Source organism: Parambassis ranga, chromosome 2 (genome assembly GCF_900634625.1).
Source record: "Parambassis ranga chromosome 2, fParRan2.1, whole genome shotgun sequence".
In the NCBI taxonomy this organism is placed as follows: Eukaryota; Metazoa; Chordata; class Actinopteri; family Ambassidae; genus Parambassis; species Parambassis ranga.
The window spans coordinates 42,741,554-42,748,703 of record NC_041023.1 but is presented as its reverse complement, the minus strand read 5'-3'; positions in this window follow the sequence as shown (position 1 = coordinate 42,748,703).

Below are 7,150 nucleotides of genomic sequence, written 5' to 3'. Positions count from 1 at the left end.
ACAAGGACAACATTTATTTAACAAAAACAATCAATAGATTTTTCTTTTGGAGTCAGTAGCTGGTGTTGGTGTTCCTCCACTTCAGCAGACATAACTTCTGACAATGTTCTCCACTCAACAGAGCATGTACAATTACCAGCTTTGGCTGCAGTCCACCCGTAACATTTCTTCAAGCACTCTTTGCTGTGATGCAGAATATATTTTTGAGTCAACAAAGCGTGAAAAACAAAAACTGCAGTGCCACTAGTGGCCTCTAGAGGCTGGCTCCAAAAATGAGTAAGGCCTCATAGACTTCTTTACTTTACAGCAGATGTTTCTTGGCTAACATGTTGGAATGATACAAATGCATTCAGTGCATGGCCACGGGTGGGCGCCAAATATGGCCGACTACTAAACAGACGAACTTTCGTGTTGAATAAAGTAAATTTGGTTAAAGTTACATTCATCCCTGCTTAGCTAGAGAAGCTCATTGAAAGCCATCAGCAGCACCACTGCTCCACAGGTGTCTCGTGACAAAAACTGTCGCCCACCCTGACACAGTCAATGTAAACTCTGCCTTGAAAAATAAGGTAGAAACACTCCTCCAAGGGTGAGAAATCCAATTCTGACCTCGTCCTCAGAACAATGCCAGATGCAAATTGAAACTGAAATGAGTCGGCGCACACTGCCGGTTCCTCTCTAATCTCCACCTTCTGCAACAAGAATCCCATTAGGTGCTTCAGGGGACACACAGGGAAAGAAAAGAAACAGCACAACACGTGGAACAAATTTTGAATAAAAAAACTGTGAAGGAAGGACGGCACACTAAAAGAAGAGTACTCACTGTGATTTTGACTTTAATTTGAAGGATTTCTGCTTTAATTGAGGGATTACTCGCTTACAAAATCTAAACTTAAATATGCAACAAACAAAGCTCCTTTTCTTAGTTCCTGGAAAGTTACATGATTCTCAGCCAGCGGCAAAGAAAAATAAAAGTTGTCTCTAAATTATTCAGAGGATTGTTTTTTCGTTTAGAGAATAATTCATATTTAAAGAGTGATTTTTGTAGCGTTTCCCCTCAGGCACACGAATGAATATGTTTTTTGTTTTCTCGTACAGGTTCAGTACCTGAAAGAATCATCGCTCATCTGCTCCTTTTCATGAGGGTAATTTTTTTGCTCGGATTTCCTCCTACTCAAAGGCTGAAAGACACGAAGGCAACTTCTTAAATGGTGATATGTAGGCCAGCGTAAAGTCTTACTTGTTTCAGGGGAAGATAAAAAAGACTCCAGTAAATAGAAGTTTGAGCAGGCGCAGAGAGGAGGTGATGAAATCATGAATATAGCTCTTATTAGCAATGGAAGCTGATGATGGTCGAGACTTGGACCTCATACTGATACTCGCATATATTAAAAGACAGTACAAAAATGCGTATTCACCTGCTAACCCTTCTATTTGTATAAATTTGTCAGCATTATTATGCAACGTGTAAATGGCTCATTTAAAAAAAGATCAGATGAATAAAAAAACAGCAGCAATCCATGGCAGGCAGGCTTCCCCAGCGAGTACACTGTGCTATGAATCAACGTCCACAGGGGGATGAGAAGCCCTCAGGAAGTTCAAACTCACATTTCACGGACCAGGATGAAGAAAAAAAGGCCAAATGCTCTGGAGTCGTTGTCATAGTAACGCGCACAGCCGCAACTCTAATCTGTCCTCTCGGAGCAGAAAACTGAGAAAAAACACAGTATTTTTTTTCCCAAGTTATCCTTCAGAGCTGTGGACGCTGGCCTGTATAAAAACAGAAACTATGTGCAGGAGGATGTGCCGGCTTTTTAAATATTTTATACAGCAGGAACATACACAGCAAAATATACTGAGTACGAATCAGAGCTACATGTTTACAGCTATACACCTATTATAAGATAACAAATTATTATCAGGACACATGGCTACACAACACTGCAATGACCCTGGTGCTTTTGAAGGTCTTTCAGTTTATTGTTTTGGCTTCACAGCCCTTTGATTTAATGGTTCACTCTCTAGTCACAGCGGGTGCATGTTTGTGGATCGTTTGTGAAACTTTGCACCACAGCTTCGCCTTTCCTGGCAACAACGTGGGATTAACACTCTGACATGTGGGGTTCCTCTGGTATGCAGCACCACACTGCTGCTATCTCATCTGTAATTCCGGCCAGCAGTGTGTTTCCCCGTCCCTGCAAGCTGCAGGTGCCCACACTGCGTATGTAATGTCATTACCCTGCCGCTTTTATGTGCCATTCGTCATGGCCACGTACCGCCACAGGGATCAGTAATGGAAGTCCACAGCAGAGTAAATGGATGCAGCTTTCCTCTTGTATCCCGCCCTACCACACCGACCACCCCCAACTGAGCAGCACAGACAGCCCATTTATCTTCTTTTCAGTTATATTTCTAACCTCTGGGTGTGTTTTTCTTCTGGTCTTCTCCATGAGGTGATTTGCAAACAACAAAAAGGAAGCGATGACAGCTTGAATCAATGCATCCATAAATAAATAAAGGTCACTTTCAATCGAAACTGTATAATAGCTCCTGACTCAGAGCAGCATTCAGGTGTTGTAGGTATGTTCAGGCCTTTTGTGTGTATGCCTTCAGGCCATGAAGTGTTCCATTCATTTTTTCCTGTTCATTTTAGGCACCTTACATTGTGAGCAACACACAGAGCAGTGATGGAAGGTTCTAGAAAGCCTATTGTGTCCTGGGAGGCTAATTCAGATCTAATAAGAGCCTTTCAACTTAGCTTTAGAGTGGTACCAATCCACAGAGCGAGCTGTGAAAGGTCAACGCTGAGAGAGGGGACAGAGACATTTCTTTATTCTGATCTAAAAGTCAGTCCAGCGCTAAAGTCTAACCTTGAGACTCTCCGTTAGGTTTAGATTTGTCGTAAGTAAATGGTGTGACACATAAATGCACCGAGTCAGCTGGGGAGGTGTGAGAATGTGAGGAATGGACGGCTTTTTGACGCATGGAGGGCATATGAATGAAACCTTTGCTAGCATGTATGTGTATTCATGCTGACCATACATGTCCCATGTCACTGCATTCTCCGTTTTCCTAAATGACAAAATGTGGGAATCTCCTCTCCCAGCAATTCTCAGCTTTTTGATGGGATTGGCACATTTTCACATTAAACTGGCAAAACTCATCCTTTGGCCTGTGTTTTAGGCGCAAACAGTAATGGGATTGGACTTTCTACTTCCTTCTTTTGGCGCTCATGTGGTCTGTCCCAGCCATCTCTAAGCCAGGACCAACAGCTTGCTGCACTTGGCAAGCACTGTGCATTCATTTCCTACACCAGAGGGGAGTGTGAAGAAGTGTCAGTGTAACAGTTTTTTCTCTCTCTCTCTCTCTCTCTCTCATCTCTGGCGCATCTTCAGGATGTTGCATGTTAAAGAATCATTTGACATCACGCTCTTTTTTTCCAAACACAATGGTCTTGCCAAACAGATGAAAGGCGTCCTCTGCAAAAAATCCTTCTTCTGACCGGTGAGAGTGACATGGGAACCCATTAAAATTAAAACCGGAGTGGAAATGACTGTTATTTTAAGCCTGAGAATGCTCTTGTCACATGTTTTAATTAAAGAAGGACTCGCTTACACACGTATCAGGCTAAAATGGAGGATGACTACTTAAAGAACGGGCTCTTTGCTTATCTAACATGCCCCCTGCTGTCACTCTGACTTTGCCACTAGCTTTGTCATCATTTTGCTATCTAATTAAAACCACCATTTATAACTAAGGTTAACGCCTCTTTACTGATATTGGCGCAATTATGGTTTCCACAAGCAATTAAGCAGAAGCAGAGTTTGCTACAGTCGAGTCCAGGCAACAAAGATAAGACATATGTGGTTTTTAGACAATTGAAATGAGACCACCACTACACCCCTCTCTGTGGGCCTTTTCACAAGTGTGCTTATAATCTGAGAACTGTGTCTAGTTGGGCCAATTCTGCTCATTTTTGATGTAAACTTCACTCAATCCAACACAGTGAGGGTCAGTCAGTGCAGATGAAGGAGCAGTAAGAAACCTCTCGCCATGAACAGCAACAAACACTGCTCTCATTAAGGGACCATCTTTGCAGTCACTGGCAATAAGTGTCATCATCAGGACCTTCATTAACTGGATGATTACAGTGCCAGCAATTATTACAGTTCCAACAAGCAGCACACCAGGGTGTCACTTGTTTTTAATTTGTTTGTGTATAAGGTACAACAGCATCATGAGCTGTAGGTGGCTCACAACATGAAATGAAACTATTTATAAAGGTAAATTTAACGTATTTCCCCATCCAGACATTAAGATTAAAGCAAGACTGCGCTCCTTCAGTTTTCATACAATAACTGGCTGATCATTTGATAAAACCTTCTTGATTATCTTAATTATTATCAGGAGCACAGCTCGACTCAACACTTACTCTCTGACTGAGTAAACACATGTCATAAATAGATGAGGTCATAAATGTGTCGGCCATCATAATATGGCTAAAAGTGGATTTCACTTCAAAACACTGCAGTACAAAACAAGACACAAGACTAAAACTCATCAATCCAAGCTTCACTTCAGGGTCTCCCTGTGTTTCATAAACAGGGATCCGCATATAAAACACACACCTGTAGCAAAGACACAGTGACATTTAGAGTGTCGGCCATCGTAATCTGGCTAAAAATGGTTTTCTGTCTCAGTTTGGCTTCATCCTCAGTGGAAAAATCACCTCAAAACACTGCAATCAGCCTGTTCTGTTAAGCACTACGTGACACGGAGTCAAACCAGGCGAACACACGACTAAACAAGACACAAGACTAAATCTAATCAATCCAAGCTTCACTTCAAGGTCTACCAAACAGGGATCCACATATACAACACACACCTGTAGCAAAGACATATACAGTGACATTTAGAGCCCTCAGAGCAGATGCAGACAGAAGCAAGCACACAATCCAGTCCAGAGGTATACTTAAAATAGCAGTAAATACAGTTTTTACTGACTCACAGCACAAAATCACCATAATAAAATTTCTGGGTGATGAGCAGCACCAGTGAGTCAGTGGAAATCTCATTATTAATCTCAAAGAAACCAACAGATCAGACCGATCCTGGCAGTAACATCAGGGACTGAGGCAGTTCTCTGTGCTTGCGTCACAGCCGATGACTTTATTAATGGGAGACATGGAAGAAACATGTAGTCATGCTGCCCACTTCTCCCACATTTCCGCCACATTCTGGTTTCCTTCTGGCCCGAGTTTGCCAAGTATCTGCACCTTAGAGTCCAAACTGAGGAAGAGAGACATCATCCGTCATCCTCGCTGACACCTCATTATGAAAATGTGATCTCCTAGGCCACACCACATGGCACCTTGGCACAGGGCCGCCTGCTGCTGGCTTCAGTCACCGAGACTCTCTGAGAGCCAGCAGGGACAGTCAGAATGAAAGATGGAGCAACAGACGAAAAGGTGAACAAAGTTTGAAATCATAAATCAGACTGGAACGTCGCCAGCTAAGGCACCTATGAATGGCTGAAAATACCACACGTGCCTGGAAGCTTCCAAAGGATTTCTCAGATGAGGTCTAATGCAGCCCCTCAGGTCGACATTGCTGACGTTTTCCCTCCGAGAGGAACGATCCCCTCAGTACGACATCAAAGCAGCAGGATTAGGATTTCATTAAGTTCGGCGTAAACAGAGAGAGAAGCTTCACTCAGAGCTCACATGCTGCATAAAAACACAGATAAAAACACATCTATTAATTTTTTTTTTAAATATTAGAAAGCCAGAAATACCGCAGCTTTTTTTCTTAAAGCGTAGACATAAATAAACACAAATTCTTTTGAGGATTTTTTTTTCCATTGCAATATTTGGTTTCTAACGTTGGCAAGTGACTGCAAAATCACACTGTGTATGAGCTACCTTCTTTCTTATGCTGCACTTTATGAAAAGATTTATTAAGAGTACACCTTCTTCAGGCCCTGAGTGTCCTAGGTGATTATGTATTGGTTCAGAATTTGAAGGTCAGGAGATTAAAACCTTCACTTCTCAGAGATTTATTTTCTATTTGCCTCAGCACACATGCATTTTCAGAGGCATTCGTTTCTGAAGCATGTTCAAATGAGAATAATGAGAATAAACGTCTTTTTTTTTTCTCACTATTCATTCATGTGTTGGAGTAAAAAGTCACAAATGTGACACCGCATCGGGTAAAAGATTTTCTCCGAGTGGCAGGTGGAATATGAAACGTAATTTAACTCCCAAGAGAAAACCATCATCCAGCAGAGAGGTTTTGACTTCAGATGCCTGGCGGGAGAGTGTCAATCATCCTGACAGGCAACGAGCCCGAGGGACTGAAAGTGAGGAGGAGTCACGGCCGCGAATGAAAAAGGGAGAGTTCATAACACCTGAAACAGATGGAGGTATCAGCACAGCTTTTTCTTTCCTATAAAACCATCCTAGAATTTCAGCCAATTATTGACATGCTACATTTTAGAGAGGTGCTCTAAAAATAATTGTTTCATGTTTTCACTGATTCAGGTCATTTTCCATAGTAGCTAGCTTAGCAAAAACACAGTTAGCACAAGGAAAACGTGTGTATTTTTACCCAAATTATGATTCTAACCTACACCTAACCAAGCAGTGTTGATGCCTGACACTAACCTAGATGAAATAAAGCAACAAAAACAAGAACAACAACTTCACAAGCTTAGAAGCATCCAAGGAAAGAACTTCCTCTGCTCTCAGTGTTAACATTTGTCACATGCCTCACCTCTTCTTTGTGCTGTACACATTTGTTTTAGCTTACAGGCTGAAGATGAAGGGGAGTCAAATCTACAAACATTTGACTTATTTTAATATTTATTTAAGTCAATAAGTCTGGTTTGAAAACCCTGCATCTAGCATTAACACTCATGCAGGCCTCTTTTTAGTGATATAATACCGCAAAGTAAAATATAATAAGGTGAAGAAGGCGGTATTAAAATTGTATGTTGGACAATTAGGACTTGAGGGTGCAAAGAAGCAATATAAGGAGAAATATTAGCATAAAATGAGGAAAATATCATTTGTAATCTGCATTATTCAGGCAGCAATTTGCACGTGTGGCCTTCGCATTGAAAAAAAATGATCCAGCCAGATTTGCATGTAGC